The 16767-nt window shown below is 47.3% G+C and overlaps 1 protein-coding gene across 6 annotated transcripts in view; it reads right to left on the bottom strand.

Moving 5' to 3' along the window:
- The window catches only part of SYT17 (synaptotagmin 17), a 74865-nt gene that overhangs the window by 1896 nt on the left and 56202 nt on the right, over window positions 1-16767 (bottom strand). The gene's annotated exons all lie outside the window — the stretch shown is intronic.

Genomic DNA, 16767 nt, shown 5'->3' with positions numbered 1-16767 from the left:
ACCCCTCCCCCCACTTGTCACAACCCAGAATGACCATCCCCTGGGGGGCGGGTGGTCAGGACATTCCCATTGAAAACCACCAGGCTTAGCTGCGGGTCAAGGGGCCACACACCCCACGGGAATCCTGGCCATCATTTGACCAGCTCTGGGGCCCCGAGGCAAGTAAGGGAACTGCCCTGAAACTCAGCTTCCTGTTGGTTCAATCGCAATCCTAATGGCACCTTACCTTTAAGGTTTCGATGAGATAATGCATGTAAAGCTCCTAGCACGCAGTGCTTACTTCGCACACAGTAAGCGCTCCTTTCACGCACTGCTATTTCACATGTTCTGTTGACCCTTTTTAATGTTTATTATTTATTTATTTTCCCTTTTTATTGAATGTACAGGGGTGACACTGGCTAACAGAAATTACACAGGTTTCAGGTGCACAGTTCTACAACACATCATCTGCACCCGTCTCCGTCTCTGGACCTTTGTGAAAAGAGACTTCGTGTTCGCTCTGTTCCAGGCAACAGAAGCAAGTTTCCTGAGAAAAACAGCTGTGGCAGTTCCTTCCATCCCTGGCTGTACTGCATGTCTCTTTGGAAAGCTTTTCTGTTAATTCCAATGCAAGATTAATTTGTGTCTTTCAAGCCTAATGAGATAGTTAGCTTGATTTATCTTCCCAGCCAAGTTCCGCCTAATTCTTTATCTGCATGTGGGTAGTCCAGGCATGCCATCTCGCTACTGGGAAAGCAGGCCGCGTCTGTTAAAAATGAAGGACTCCAGAATGGGAAATATCACAGATTCACCCAGCGTGAGCCCAGCAAAGGCAGGCTGCATCCCAGGAGGGAAGCCATTATCAAATAAACCAGCTAAAATATGCAGCCCCAAACAGAGCTTGAATGCTAACGAGCCTCTGTTCTCCCCTGTGGGGTTCACATCAGAAATTCCAAATGATAAAAATGGTGTGTGTGTGTGTGCGTGTGCGCATGTGTGCGCGTGTGTGCACATGTGGAAAAACAAGAACAAAAACCTCATCCATTGTCTAAAAACCAAAAGACCTAGAGTGAACTAAGCTGAGTGAGCGAGGCTGAGTGAAACGCTGAGGGACCCGTGTCTATTGGCTCCATAGACAAAAATTGGACCATGTATATTTTTTGTACATTTGGTAAAGTGCTCAGTATGCATAGGTGGACTTCATTTTCATGAAAGTTGGGAATGGAATCTTTTGCTAAGGAGCTTTCTGATGCATTTGAAAAAAATTGTTTTTGAATAGGTAACACTCAGGACTGTTTTGAACCACACCTGGTGGGCAGTGCAAGGTTTGATTTCACCAAATAAGAAGTTATCAGAGTCCCCTTCTCTGTGGACCTCAAATCTAAAGCAAGATATTATTATTATTTTAGCAAGATATATGAGACCATTTCAGGCTCCATTTGGTGCCTGAAAATATTTGGGGCAAAATATTCTCTCTTTCTCTGCCTCCCCAGCATTCAAATGAAAGTGCAGAAGCATCTTAGTAAATAAGTACAGGTTTTGCTCCCCTGGGGTAAGGGTTTTAAGAAAGGAAATCTCTAACACTGATCATGCATTGTTGGTGAAAGAGGAAGTTGGTTCAACTTTGGAGAGAAGTTCACAGTATCTGCGCAAAATAAAAATGTCGTAACTCGTGATCCAGCAATTCTAGCTCTAGGGATTTACCCCACAGAATTATCTGCTCCAATGGATGAAGATATACAACCGAGGAGAGTTTCTGCAAATCTGGCTGCCACCTGATTTTTGTGAGTTTTATGGGGACCCCGTCAAGCCGGCTTGTTCACATCTGTCCACCGGCTGCCTTTGCACAGCAGCCCCCAGCTGAGTAGTTTCAACACAGACCATGTGGCCTAAAATTGAAAATAGTTACTGCCTGGCCTTGTACGAAACCTCTGCTGATCCCTGCTCCAGAATAGTGTTTATAAGAATGAAAAACGGAAATAACAAAAATGTCCATGAGGAAGTGTGGCCCAGGCTGTTGATGTCTTAACCCACCCCCCTCAGCCCGCTACCTGCAGCTTCTGTGGATGGTGCCCCACCACAGCCCCCATGGCTCTCTGCCTGGGCCCCCAGTCTATGCTAACAGGTGATTTATTGGGGGGGGGGTGTCCCTTGGGCCACTCGATATCAACTTGACCTTGGAAGGGTGGGGAGACTAGATGAAGCCACTTGGACGGGCAGCCATACAAGGTGGACACCAGGGCCTGAGTGAGCGTCCCCGGTGGGCAGGACTCTGAGTGTGTTGCCAACGCTGTTACAGGTGGAATGGACTGCTGTCCACAGGACTCCCCTGGGGAGGACGACTGGAAGCTCCTGCCTGGGCCCTCCTGGACTCTGCCCTCATGCCTTTCCCTTCGCTGGTATTAGTCTGGATCCGTTTGCTGGAATAAATGGTAACCATGAGTATAACAAGTCTTCTGCATTTCCTGAGTCCTTCCAGCTTCTATGACAGTACCGAACCCGAGGGTGGTCTTGGGGCCCCCTGAGCTGCAGTTACACACGCAAAATAACTGCTTCCGTCTCCTGCCCCCCTTCCCCACCCGCTTGCCAGTGCTTCCTGGGATCCCCTTCCTAGTGGCTTGCCTGCACCCAAGTCATTGTTTTAGGATCAAATTTGGGAGGCACCCAGACTAGGACTGGCGGGGACTAATCAGATAATTTCTGATGTAACAATACCATGGAAACCAATGCCACAGTTAAAAATGACACAGACCTACATATACAAATGGAAAAATCTTCCAAGACCAATTGCTAGGAGACAAAAGCAAGTTGCAAAGCAATATATGTCAACACAATCTCGTTTTGCTAAAAACATACTAATATACCGAATCGAAAACAGTATCTGGAGGAATGTTCCCCAAACTCTTAAGAGTGACTCTCTCTAGGGAGGAAAAACAGAGGGAACCTTCGCTTTTCTCTTAGGTCAGTGTGTACAGTTGACACTGCTCACAAGTGCATATTGTGATGGAAAGGAAACAGGAAGAAATTAAGCGCCTGTCAGAGAATCCACATCTAAGTCGCCAGAAGGGGAAGAAGACTGAAAGGAAATCATATCCTATGCTCCCTTCGTATCCCCATTTGCAAAGTGCGTGGGGAGTCACTTGGCTGGGAAAGGTGGGAAGCAGCTGCGGCTGTCCTGGTCCGAGTTAACTGGCAGGCTCCGCACTCACGAGTCACTTGGTCAAGTTACTCGGACAAATCAGTTGGCAACTTTGAAAGTCTTTGAGAAAGCAAACATTCAAAATGCAAATTACAGTAAGCTGAAGCTGAATAAAACCAATGCCTTCTAGTATAAAAGCTAACTGGGAGAATGTCAAGGTTTGCCATCACTGAACATTCTAGGCTAGGGACTGGCTACTTGCAGAAGACAGACAGGGGCTCAGCAACAGTGGGCCAGACACCTGCCCCCTCCCCTTTATACGTCAGGAGACCAAGTCACTGAGCCGGCTGGTACTAAAACTCGCAGTATTTGCAGCAAACAACCTGTAAAGGAAGCACATTCCTCATAACGAGGTCCCTACAATCCTCCTCTTCAGAAACAATCACACCTAGACATTTTGTTGTAAGGTACCCCAAATGTCCCCACCGGCTGCGACAGGGGACTCCCTTTTACTGTAGTCACTATATATATGACAATGTACATGCTCCAATGTACCTTAGTCATCTGGAAGCACCTTCCCAACAGTGTGTACAATTAGAGAGTGGCAACAGGCGTCTGAACAGTCAGAACAGATGTCACAAAGTCATGCACAAATCCCAGGAAGAGGGCTCCTCACACTTTCTCTAAGGACCTACAACCTATTCATGGATTTAGACACCCTTCGACTGAACGTGGTCGTCTGGTTTCCCCACCTGCAGTCATTTAAATTAACTTAGTGGACTGTGACTACCTGACAGACACAAGAACTTTAGAAAGTACGGCAGAACTGAGCCATTTGGTGAAGGGCAAACCCTCTTTACTCCTTCACAGAGCCCAGGGATACTCACTGTGTGACCGGGCTTTGAGGAAGTATGGAGAGTGGCACTGCTTTGTTAAGCACCTACTATGTGCATGGCCCAGGGCTAAGCAGGCCGCGTGGATTAACTTAGTCTTCACGTCCACCCTCTAGCGGGGCGTGTCCCATCCTCAGCACTACTGACATTCTGGGCCAGACCGTCCTGGGCTGTGAGGGGCTGTTCCGAGCATCGCAGGAAGTTTAGCAGCACATCTGGCCTCTGCCGACCAGATACCATTGGCAGCCCTCTCTAGTTGCAACAAGCAAATGTATCTCCAGACTCTGCCCAATGTCCCCGGGGAGCATACTCTCCCCCCCTCCACTCCCCAATGAGAAACACTGCTCTAAGGGGTTGCTATCAGCGGCCCATCTTGCAGGTGGGAGAGCAGGGCCTGGGGTGCAGGGAGAGCATGCACCGCTCCAGCCAAGATCCAGTTGCCCCGAGTGAGTCAGAGGCAAGTTGGGTCTTTCACATGTTGATATTTGCCGCAAAAATGAATTTGTTCTTCCCTTTCAGAGCTAAACTCTTTGGCTTGCTAATTTAGTTTGCCAAGATGATTCTGGAAGGGGAGCTGGATGACTTAGCGTGTGGGTGTGATAAATACTGCGAATTAAAAGGGAAAAAGAAACTTTACCAATGGGAGCCCATGTGACAGCTCCCCATTTTGCATGTTTGGTTCACAAGGTGAAGCCCCATCTGCAGCTCTGAGCCTGACAGCACAGTGCAGGGTGCCCCCAGATCATGGCTGTCCCCCGTAATCCACCTCTTGGGTGCTGGATGCACTAAGCCAGCAAAACCCATCCAGGCTGGTTCATGGTCTCCCTAATTCCTCACCACGGAGGGATCCCCACACTCATCAGGATGTTCATCGGTTATCTCAACCCTTGGAGGAGCCCCAAGCAGCCTACACAGCCCTGTTTCCTGCCCTCCCCTACCCTCCCTACAGGCCACCTCTGACACCCCAACAAAGGTGGTACCCATTCTTCAGCTTCTACAAAACTTCCCCAAATGACAACACTCCCTCTTTTTCCTGCTTCTCTCTGAAACCTAGAAGCTGTTTCAGGTTTTTCTTCAAAACAAGGTAGATCAGGTCCCTCCCCAGAGCCTCCGTTTCCCCATTTACACAACAGGTGAGTGCCTGTAGGTTTGAAGGCCTCTTTAGCTATGACATTTCTTTGGCTCTAAGAAATTTCTTCCATGACTTAAGGGTGATGTTTTTTAAGCTCTTTCGGCTCATTTTGTGATTCATAGCAGCTGCTTGGACAGAACTTTTTTCTTCATGTTTTTCCTTCCAAGAGTTAGTATGACAATTTAGATAACAGTATTATAATAATTAAAGAGCAGCCATAGTGAATCCTGAGTTCTGTAAACGAGGCACTGAGCAAAGTGCTTTAGATATACATTTTTTTACTTAATCCAAACCACAATCCTGCCAGGGGAGGTACTATTTACATCCCCATTTTAGAGGCTTAGAGGGTTAAGATGTTGAGGGCTCCAGGTCAACATGTGGCACCGCAGGAAAGAAACTCAAAGGTCAGCATCATTTTTCCTTCTCCCACCCCAGAAAGAAGTCTTACCCTCCCCCTCTTTCACTGACCCTGCCATGTGATCAGGACAAGATCAGAGGTAGGTATGTATTGTGCCATGTGCATTGAAAGGGAGTTAGATCCTCAAGCCAGCATGTAAGACAAGAGGTCCCACCAGTCAATGGCCCTCAAGAATCCCTCATGAAGGTGCCATGCTGGAGACCTTCACACCGTCTCTCTCGGGTCGGGTATGGTCAGGTTTGCCTCCAGTGTCTGAATGGATGGCTGCTTTTTCAAGCAAGCAGCAGACAAGGAAGTTGTCTTATGTTTAGGGGCTATCGATATGAACAAAATAATAACGGCACCTAACACTTACATAGCACTTATCATGTGTTTAACCTACACAATGACGCTATTCATAAGAAAAGTACCATTGTCTCCTTGGGCCAAAACAAGGAGACGAAATTCCAGAACAAATTCAGGGTAAGAGAAAATTGGGAAGTGGAGGGAAGGAGCCCCTGAAAAAGGTCGCCGTGGCTTATGAATTAAATCTGTCTCTCCTTCCTCAAGACATAGAAGTCAAGGTTGAAAATTCTTTTAAAGCTCCTTTGGACCACAGCTGGACCACTGCTGTACGCCTGTGTGTGGGAACTGAGCCATGGGGAATCTGCGTGGAGGAAGCCGACATATGGTTTGAAGAATCACTTTCAGATCTGTGTGTGAATCACGCCGTCCTGGAGGATGCATTTAAAGTGTGGCTATAAAGTAATGAGCTTGTTTTTACAAGAACAGCCAAAATTGATACATCTGAGCGAGGATCGTCTTTGTACATTTGTTTTAGAGATGCTGGTGTTGCTTGGGGGAAATGTTCTCTCCAGACAAGACACAAGACACCTACTGAAGCTTTACGGGGATAATCAGTCAAATCTTCCCCTTCCAGCTTCTAAAATAATTGAGGAATAGCTGAGAATATAAAGTAAAAATATCATGAACGCGAAAATCACTTGTGTGAAAGGTGACGTGAGTGGAGTCATATTAAAATAGAGCCAGAGTAGCAGTTCAGAGAAACTGCCCTTCACATCTTATTTTCTTTATCTTCTGAACTTGACTAAACTGCTACATTCCAAGAAGTCAATAAGAATGAAAATATCCTGTTTTTTTTATTTGTTTATTTGTTAATCCTCACCCAAGGATATTTTTCCATTGATTTTCAGGGAGAGTGGAAGGGAGGAAGATAGAGAGAAACATCAATGCAAAAGAGTCACATTGACTGGATGCCTCCAGCATGCACCCTGGCCTGGGTCAGGGATAGAGCCTGCAACCAAGGCACGTGCTGTTGGCTGGAATCGAACCCACAACCCTTCAGTCCACAGGCCGATGTTCTATCCACTGAGCCAAACCAGCTAGGGAGAAAATATCCTGTTTTTAAGGGCTGATGAAATTAGACCTTGTGATGACCAAGTCGCTGACCAATCAATGAAGTATAAATCTAGCCTTTTTCCTAATGACTGAATCTCAAGCCAACCTGTGAAGAAGGAATCTAACTTTACCTTATCTTGCACCAATGAACTCTTCTTTAAAACAACTTATCTCATTTTCTTCCCTTTTTTCCTCATAAAAACCCTGGGCCCCTCTCCTGCAAGAGGGGACACTATTCGGGCTTCTGTCTGAATTGGTGTCCCAAGAATTGCAATTCCTTTGATCCCAAACAAATGCTTTTTGTTTGATTCTTACCTCCGAGATTTCTTTGGTTGAGACTTAGAAGACTTTTTAAAAATACCAGTGCTGGGGTCTTACCCCAGGAGATGCTGTTGACTGGTTTAGGGGTGAGGGACTGGATGTTTTTCAAATGTTCCCCTGGTAATTCTCAGGTGCAGTCAGGTTAGATACACTATGTTAGATACAAATCAAAATATCATTTCGGCCTGGCTGGTGTGGCACAGTTGGTTTGAGCTCCATCCTGTGCACCAAAAGGTCGTGGGTTCAATTCCTGGTCAAGGCACGTATCTAGGATGCAGGTTTGATCCCTGTTGGGGTGCATAAAGGCGATCCATCAATGTTTCTCTCTCACATTGATCTCCCCCCCCCTTCTTCTTTCTCAAAAAATCAATGAAAAAAACACCCCAGTTTGATTTTGGTGGTTTGGTTGGACTGTAGAAAGGGGCCTGACCCCCCTATGTGCTCTCCTTGAATTAAACTTCTCTGACCTGCAGGGTTAAGCCTGACCAGCAGGCTCACTAAAGGAGTGACAGCGAATGCTGCTTATTGTGTGCAGGTAGGTCCTGGAGAGAGGAGGAGGCCTGGGAGACCTTTAACACCTTAATCTTATCCAGCAGAGGTCCATGGTCCTGTCCATACAAACTCACCAGCTGCCCAATCAGATAAGTCAGTGTTCCCTGGGAGGAGTGAATAAAGGAAGAAGAGAATCAATGAAATAATAAAAGAGAGCCCAGAGGTGTTTCTTTAGGGCATGGGTAGGCACCTTTTCCATAAAGGGTCAAATAGTAAATGTAGGCTATAGTCTCGGTCACAGCTACTCTGCCAGAGTCACAGAAAACAGCCACAGATAATATGTAAATGAGGGGGCATGGCTATGTGACATAATACAAATACAAATATCTGGTATTTACCCCCACTTCCTGACAACAGAGCTCCTAAAAGCCTTGTTATTTCCTGAGTGATGGGGGTGAGAGGAGCATCTTCTGTTATATTTGGTCTTAGTTCATGACACAAGAGTTCCTAGGAGGGATACGACTGTCTTCCGTAGGCTAATGAGATGCTGGTGGTGGGGTCTCCAGACAGTTTCAGGAGGGAGGCTGGTTGCAAGAAAGACCAAGGCGTGATGAGAGGGTTGGCACTTTCAGCTCCAACCCCCAATCTCTGGAGAAAGGAGAGGGCAGAGGATTGACTTGATCACTAGTGGTCAATGCCTTCATCAATCATGCCTGTGTAATGGTTTTCTGTACATATGTATGTTACATTTCAACAAAAAGTCAACTTTAAAAGACAAACAAATGGGACTTATAGCTGCAACTGACCTTGAAATGCATGAAAAAAATAAATTGAGAGATAGAGGGATGGATAGATGTATGATAAAGAAAATGCAAAATTTTATTGCAAAATCTAGGTGGTAGGAACATAGGTGTTGACTGAACAATTCTTTCAGGTGTTTTTTTTTTTTTTTTAAGTTTCTTTTAAAAATGTTGAGATTTTAAAACCCAAACCCACAATAGGCTCAATTTCCTACTTTTAGAGCCTTCGTTTGCTTTTTTATGCCACAGAAACATAAACGTCCAGGTCTGTGTGGCTAGGCAGTTCACAGGCTGGCCCCAGGCTGCTGGATCCTAGAGCAGGAAGGGAACTTGGTGAACCACTGAACGCGGGGAATGAGCAAGACAGACTATCTGGAGAGATGGCAAGGAGCTCCTAGTGGGTTCTGCTAGGTTTATCCCACGACAACCAAACCACACATGGCCAGAGCCGCTGTCCTGGGCCTGAACGGAGGGTCCAGCACCCTGATGTTTGGTCTATCACAACACAAATCAAAAGGTTCAAATCTCCTTTGGACCAGTGAGCACACATGTCCCTGCTCCTTCCCCATAAAAGATGTCCCACACCACGAGTCACCAGAGAACTGCCAATGAAAATCACAACCACTCGTTTCACTTTTGTAAAATTTCCCCTCGATTTTGTTTTCTAAAGTATTATTTACAAAAATATAATCCATCCACTTAAGTATACAACTGGATGAATTATAATCATTTTATACACATGTGTAACCACCACCACCCTCGAGATATAGTTCTCCCCCTGAAAAAACCCCCTCTTGCCCCTTACTCCTCCATCCCCTCCCATCCAAGCAGGCCCTCCACCCAGGCAGCCACAGATCTGCTGCTTTCTGTCCTATAGTTTTTTGCCTTTTCTAGAATTCCATTGGAATAGAATCATACAGAATTATAGTCGTTTCCTTAATGTTTTTTTTAAAATATATTTTATTGATTTTTTACAGAGAGGAAGGGAGAGAGATGAGAGTTAGAAACATCGATGAGAGAGAAACATCGATCAGCTGCCTCCTGCACATCCCCCACTGGGGATATGCCCGCAACCCATGCACATGCCCCTGACCGGAATCGAACCCGGGACCCTTCAGTCCGCAGGCCGACGCTCTATCCACTGAGCCAAACCGGTTTCGGCCTTAATGTTTTTTTTTAGATTATCCATGTGTATGTGCATTAATATTTTCTCCTTTTTTACTGCTGGGTAGTATTCTAAGGTATGGCTCTATCACAATTTGGTCATCCATTTGCAAGTTGATGAACATTTGTATTGTTTCCACTTTTTGGCTCTTACAAATGATGCTTCTAGAAACATATGTGTACATGATTTTTTTGTAAACATGTTTTCATTCCTCTTGGGTATTTACCTTGGATTGGAGTTGCTGATTTGTAAGGTAAATATGTATTTAACTTTATAAGACAATGGCACACTATTTTCCAAAATGGTTACAGCATCTTGCATTCCCACTCATTTTATTACTTTTTCACTCATTTTATTTTTAAAAAATTTCACACCCAGGTTTTGGAAGCCAGCAACCAATGTGGAGCTGCGTTGCCTATGCCAACTAAGAAATACAAATTGTAATAAAATCTGAAGTAGATCTGAGGGGGGCGGGGGAGGGTCAGGAGGGTCCATGGCTGCCTGTGATTGTTCTTCTGCACATTTCCATATGTTTGAATGATTAATAATGCATAATTAAAACTCAAAACAATTTCAAGGTAAAAAGAATGATTACAAAATCACCTCGTAGTTGTTCAGCACTTAATTTTCCAAGCTTGCTTAATTCACCCTTACAAGAATCCTTTTAAGGGGACAGGAGTTGGGGCCTCTCTGGGCCACAGGATGACATTTGCCTTGCCCAAGTCATCTGTTTCAATTGCATGCTTCAAGAAGGCACAAAATGTAAACAACTGTGCCACTTTTTGGAATTGCAAATTTTGATAATAGCTATCAAAATCGACAAACGTGGATGCTCTAACCAAACAGTCCCACGGCTAGGATTTTAGCTCGCGGTGCACTTGGGCATATAAGCAGAGAGACAGGTGCGTGGATGCTCAGTCCAATCGTGTTTGTAACTGCAAATAACGGGGATTAACCCCAATGTTACCAACAGGGGACTGACTACATAAATTGTTCTTCAACTCATGGGCTTAATGGAATATCATGCACCATTAAAAATACTTACGGGGCCTGGCTGGTGTGGCTCAGTGGTTGAGCATTGACCCATGAATCTGGAGGTCATGGTTCGATTCCTGGTCAGGGCATAAGTCCAGGTTGCAGGCTCATATCCCCAGTAAGGGGTGTGCAGGAGGCAGCCGATCAATGATTCTCTCTCATCACTGATGTTTCTCTCTCCCTCTCCCTCTCCTTTCCTCTCTCTGAAATCAATAAAAAAATACTTTAAAAAATACTTAGGGGGATCTGCAGTCCCCATCAGCCACACTGACCTCCTTGCTGCTCCCCCACGGAGGGGCCTTTGCACTGCCGTTCCCTGTGGCTACAACACACTTCCCACAAAAACCCACAGAGCCCATTCCTGACCTCTCTCACGTCTTGGTTCAAATGTCACATTCTCTGTGAGGCCTTCCCCACCACCTTTTCAACAATGGCAACCCTTACCCACCTGTCACACTCCCCTCCCCCTGCTGCTGTTTTTTCCTTAGCATTTAACATCATCTCTACGGGGCATAATTCAGTTATTTGCTCGTTGTCTATCTTCCTACATTCAAGTATGAGCCTGATGAAACCAGGATTCCATCTAATCTGTTCACTGCGGTAGCCACAGTGCCTGGCTCGTAAGAGGTGCTCAATGAATATTGGAGAACAAATATACATATGCTGATATGGAAACATGGGCAAGATATATTAAATCAAAAGAACAACTTGCAGGAAAAAAATATATGTTCTGGATGCTAACAACAGAGGATAGAGATATATACATACATATGCACAGATGCACACATACCACATATATGTCTAGATACAGCACACACATATCTATAATAATAAAAGGGTAACATGCTAAGTAGGGTGGACGTCTTCCTTGAGACCCGGTGGGTGCGAGGCCTGGGGCTCAGGCAGCTGTGGGCTCAGACAGCATGAGCCCTGGCAGCTGCAGAGGGAGGCCAGACTGCGGCTTACAGGCCTAAGCCGTCAGTAGGACATCCCCTGAGGGCTCCCAGACTGTGAAAGGGGGCAGGCCAGGCTGAAGGACCTCCCCGCCCCCCCTCGGCCCAGTGCACAAATTTTCGTGCACCGGGTCTCTAGTATACATATAGTAACAATCCTAAAAGCCATCAGCCCCCTTTTCCCCATGTATCCCTTCACATCACCACATGCACCCTTAAACCACAAGGTTGGGAAGAAGTAGAGATCTGACTTAAAAATACTGCACCCCTCTTCCCAAGAGGGCTCCCACCCCATCTCCCGCTGAGCTGGCTACAGTCTACCCGCCCAGGCCACACCACCTGGGAAGCGGGGCTTGTTTGCAGAGCCAGATGTTTCTGTCTGCCCACATTTTTATGGGCAGAAACAGGGAAGTCTTCTGAAAAATCTACCCAGGTGAGCAGGAATTCACTACTGGCTCTGCCTCCAAGTTCTGCACACTCAGGCAGCTAAAGAGGAACCAGTGGGAACGATGAGCGGTTAAAATGCCACAAGGAGAATAAACCAGACTCAACAGGAACATAACAAAAGCCACTGACTCCGAGCCAAGCCAACCTGCCTTTCAGAGCTGCCGAGGTCACCACCCCATCCCAGCAAGCTCCAGGAGGCTCTCGCTCAGGGCTCCCCACCTCTGCACCACTGACGTTCTCTGTTGTGGGTGGTCCTGTGCATGGCAGGATGTTTGGCAGCAGCCCTGGCCTATGCCCACTTGATGGCAATGGCATCCCTGAGTTGTGACAACCCAAACTGCCTCCAGACATTGCCAAGAGTCTGCTGGGGGAAATAATCAGCCTGGCTGGCAACCACTGATATAACGACTTTCCTATGTTAGCAGGGACCTGAGGCTTGCCAGACAAAAGGTATTTGGCGAATTTTTTGTAGGGACAGCTCTAGTTGGGCTGAATTCCACAAACCTGGAATTTGGTGGTGTGGGACCACCCCATGAACTTATGGGCAACAGGCACTCAGGGTGGCAGCTGAGCAAGTTAGTTCAGGGTCCAGGCTGGCTCTTTTATTTACCTGCCTGGATACCTGTGGCACCCGTGGCTGTGTTGTCACCAAAGCCTTCTCTTCCTGGACAAGCAGCTAGACTACATTTTCCAGCCTTCCTTGCAGGCAGCTGTAGCCAGTGGAGCCTGAGTGAAGTAGAAGTGATGTGAATAACTTGCAGGCACGGCCCATTAAAATTTCCCATTCAATCCTCAACTTTCTCTCTCAACCCTTGACCAGCTGGAGGGGAAATGCTCCAAGGCCGGGGAAGGTGGCAGAGCCACAAGATGGAAGGGGTCTGGGTCACTGAATCACCACACAGAAGGCCACTCGTAAAAGGAAAAAAAGCTTCTATTGTGTTAAACCACAAAACCTTGGGGGCTGACCTGTTATAGCAGCTAGCCTCCTCTTAACTAATACAGTGACTTTTAGTAAGTCACTTGCGTTCTCCGAGCTTCAGTTAATTCCTCCGTCAAGTGGGGAGAATACCAGTCCCTCCCTCATTTGGTTGCAATGAGGATCAATTGCGATATGCTCGGCACAGTGACTGGAACAAAGGTTGGTTCTTGTTACTTGTGGGGAGAAGAGCTACCACAGAATTCCTGCTCTCCTCAATATCCCTTTTGACTTCTTTTCCAAGTCACATGCAATAACTCAGAAAAGAATGACTTGCCCCATTGTCAATCCTTGGGGACACGTTGGATTTTAGGGATACTTCTTGAAGCAGAGAAACCTCATTTTATCGTATGGTTGCCCAGGCATCTCTTAAATGTCCTGGCCCCTCCTTACCAAAGAGGCCACTGAGAGGCCAAGGTGACCCTCAACAAGGACGGAAGGGGACCCCATCCGACTCTCCTTTGCTTCTCCAGCCCCAGTAAAATTAAAGCAGGATCAAATCTGAAAGCAGACCCACGACGGAGACTTTGGCACCAAGCCAGCGGACACCATCCCTGGGCCTGCTCTGTAACTCAAGATCCTAAAGGGAGTGGCCAGCAGTTAAGCCCCCAAAACCCTCCCTCCCCTGGCCAGTGTGGGGCACCTCCTTCTAAAGACAGAGGGAAGGCCGGGCCCTTTCACTCACTCTGCTTATTCTTCACCCAAAGGTTTGTGGTTTTTTTTCTGGTAAATAATGTCCTTCTCGCCTACGGCCATCTCCAGACATGACTGCCATGATACACTGTCCTCTTCTAACATGGGGGTGGGGGATAGGAAGGGGCCCAGGGAAGCAGTTTTCATGTCAAGTTACAAACAGGAGAAAACTGAAAGTCACACCCACTGAGCATCTGCTAAGTGCTGAGTGTCCTTGCACACATGTCCGCATCCCTTAGGAAGGCAGGAGGCACATCTGTCTTGTTCACTTCTGTTTCCCCAGGGCCTAGCAGCCTTCATAGTTGGTGCTCAATTAATACTTATCATCTAAGCTCCTTACCATGACTCCTACTTATTGCTCTGACCTCACTGGCCTTCTTCCTCTTCTTTGAACAAAATAAGCTAATTCTTGCCCCAGGGCCTTTGCATTTGCCATTCCTCTGCCTAGAATGCTCCTCGCCCCTATCTCTGCACAACTGGCCCTTTCTCAGTTTATAGCAATGCTCAGGTCCTCTCGGCTGCCTGACTCTATTATTATTTAGGTGTCTATTTTTTTGTTTGTCTCACCCCAACTAGAATGCCAGCATAACAATGGATGAATTATTTCTGTCTTTCTGCTATTTCTCCAGCAATTAGCGCAGCATCTCAATATAGTAGGGGCTTCATAAATATTTGAGGCTGTGTAACCCAGAGATTGAGAGCCCGGATTCTGAGTTCAGGCAACTTGTGTTTGAATCCTGGCTCCAGGATCTCAGGCAAGCTACTTACCCTACTGCTGCCTCAGTTTCCTCTTCCATAAAATGATGATTCCTGCACCATAGTGTTGCTATGAGGATTAAATGAGCTAATTTGTGTGAAATACTTGGAGCAGTGCCTGACACGAAGGAAGCTCCGTAGATGTGTTTGCTACTTTATTGTTGAAAACAAAATGAACAACCCTAAGGTAGTTCATTTATTATACGCATTTGAAAGATGGAAAATGGGTCCTGCTCAAGTTGATACAGCAACCAAGCTCCAGGAATCCGGTTTTCTGACGCCTAAGCCACAGCTATCTTCACTACAGCAAAAGGTTTCCTGGAAATGTATGGAGACTGGTGACGCTACCCTGCAGACCCTGGCATTTTAAAGGTTAAGCCTTCTCCCGCTCATGGGCAGCTCTGGGCTGGTGACGTCAGGACGGGTGGTGAACAGAAAGGATGCTCTTGGTCTCTGATGGTATTCCAGCATGAGCCTTCATCTCACACACCCAGGCAAACAGAGCCAGCGCCGAGGCACCAGGCAAGGCTGCTCCGGGCCTTGGCTGGCTGGGTTCCCACGCTACCCACCTCAGGCTCTGCGGGGACACGTGGGGTTGGATAAACGCCCAGCCCCCTAATGTTCTCCCCCATGAGGAGTTGCCTGGAACGAGGATCCATCCAAAGGCACCCAAATCATTAAAAAGTCATGAAAATGGGACAAAAATCCCAGGAGTCCTGGCAGCTGGCCTGGTCTTCAAAGGCTGTCACTGGAACCCGATGAATGTTTAAGATCCAGCCAAGGTTTACCACCCGGCTGGACTCGGCAGCCTCAGGGAGCTCTCCAGGGGAGAGGCTGGGGTGGAGGTGCCACTGTGGGCTCTGCGCTCTGCGAGAGAACCCCAGGGGAACAGGTCTCTGCTTCTATCCCGCAACCAGTGGCTGGAGTTCTGCCTCTGCCCACATCCAGGTTCAATGCCGCAATCCCCCGAGCCCTCCCTATATGCCTGCACTGTGCTAGCACGTTACACGCATCATTTCCTTTGTTCCCACAATGCTCTGTGAGGTGGCAACTGACATCTCAGACAAGGAAATCCTGGCTCAGAGGAGTTAAGTCACTTGTCAAGACGGGGACAGTCCTTCACAGCTGATTCACCAGCACGTTCTGTTGACTCTGCCTCTGGTGCTACAGCCCCCTGAGTTGCTTCTCTGAAACCCTCCTGCCACCTCCCTGCTCCAGGCCACCATCACCTCTGTTCTGGGCCAGCACTATGGCCTCCCAGATGGGCACTGGCTCCCCCCTTGCTCTTCTACAATCCATTCTCCACTCAACAGCTGGAATATTTTAAAACACTATCCAGATCATAGCACTTCCCTGGTCAAAACCCTCCGAAGACCTCTCTATGTACTTAGAAAGTGCGCGCGCGCACACACACACACACACACACGCACACACACACACACACACGTCTTATCGTAGGCTGGACACACTGGGGTAAAGTGGGAGGACAGAGGAAGGGTCTACTCCCTATTCATTCAAACCTGCAACGGTGTCACCCAGAGCTATTACAAATACAGATGCTCAGGCCCCACCCCACACTGACAGACTCAGAATCTGCATTAAAAAATACATATATACATATATATTATTGATTTCAGAGAGGAAGGGAGAGGGAGAGAGAGATAAAAACATCAATGATGAGAGAGAATCATTGACTGGCTGCCTCCTGCACGCCCCACACTGGGGATCGAGCCCACAATGTGGGCATGTGCCCTGACTGGGAATCGAACCGTGACCTCCTGGTTCATAGATTGACTCTCAACCACTGAGCCATGCTGGCCAGGCCAGAATCTGCATTTGAACAAGATCCCCAGGTGACCCATAGGCACTCCAGGTGTAGTGGTTAAGAGGGAGGAAGGCTTTGAAACCAAATGGCCTGCGTTGAAGCTCGGCTCAGCCACTCATGTGCTGGATGACCTGGCTGCGTGAACTCGCTTTCCTAGAAGAGAGGTCCGGTCTTTGCTCCTGGCTCCTGGCTCCTGGGAGGTGACCTCCAGGCTTCTGGAATGTCCTGCAGAAGTGCCTTTGTTTGCCTGGGGCTTGGGCCACTGGACAGTCTATGATGGCAGCTTTAGGGCCATGCATTGTCAGCTCAGACCTCGGGAGAAACTGATGGCTAAGGTATGAGGCC

The sequence above is a fragment of the Myotis nattereri genome (assembly GCF_964212035.1).
Source record: "Myotis nattereri genome assembly, chromosome: 4".
Classification (NCBI taxonomy): Eukaryota; Metazoa; Chordata; class Mammalia; order Chiroptera; family Vespertilionidae; genus Myotis; species Myotis nattereri.
The sequence above is the reverse complement of the archived record's forward strand: the minus strand, read 5'-3'. Positions and strand labels throughout refer to the sequence as shown.